At 45.4% G+C, this 551-nt stretch overlaps 1 protein-coding gene across 1 annotated transcript in view; it reads right to left on the bottom strand.

Annotated features, from left to right (window-relative positions):
- Window positions 1-551, bottom strand: part of EMH_0054500 (mannose-1-phosphate guanylyltransferase, putative) — a gene marked incomplete at both ends in the record, with an annotated part of 4,609 nt that overhangs the window by 2,959 nt on the left and 1,099 nt on the right. The gene's annotated exons all lie outside the window — the stretch shown is intronic.

Raw genomic sequence — 551 nt, forward strand, 5'->3', positions numbered from 1 at the left:
CTGTAGCAGGGAGGTTTTATTTTAGTTTATTTTAAATATATTTAAAATTATATAAATTATTTTTTTTTATTGAATAAGAAAAAAATATTATAAGAGATAAATAAACAACAATTTATACACCCCCTACGCATGCACTTGACGGGGCTGGCTTGGGGTGTTGCTGCATTGCTGCTGCTGTTATATAAGCTGCTGCAGCAGCAAGCCTTCTCCATAGACAGCTGACACCCCGCAATACAAACAACAAAACAAATAAACAAATAAATAAAAAAATAAATAAATAAATTATTTTTATATTAAAAACACCATACTATGATAAATATACATCTATCACAAAACGGTATTTTGTAGTTTATTCTATGAAGCCCACTCTTTAAACAATGGGGGCCCCCATAGGGGCCCCCCTCCCCCCCCTTAACCTCCCTAGGGGACCCCGTCGAGGGCCCCCCCGAAGGGGGCCCCCTTGGGGGGGCCCCCCTGTTAAGGGCCCCGAGGGGGGCCCCCTTGGGGGGGGGGGGGGGGCCCGACCGGGGTTGGGGGGCCCAGTTGGGGGG

Source organism: Eimeria mitis, genomic scaffold (assembly GCF_000499745.2).
Source record: "Eimeria mitis Houghton genomic scaffold, Emh_scaff2484, whole genome shotgun sequence".
Classification (NCBI taxonomy): Eukaryota; Apicomplexa; class Conoidasida; order Eucoccidiorida; family Eimeriidae; genus Eimeria; species Eimeria mitis.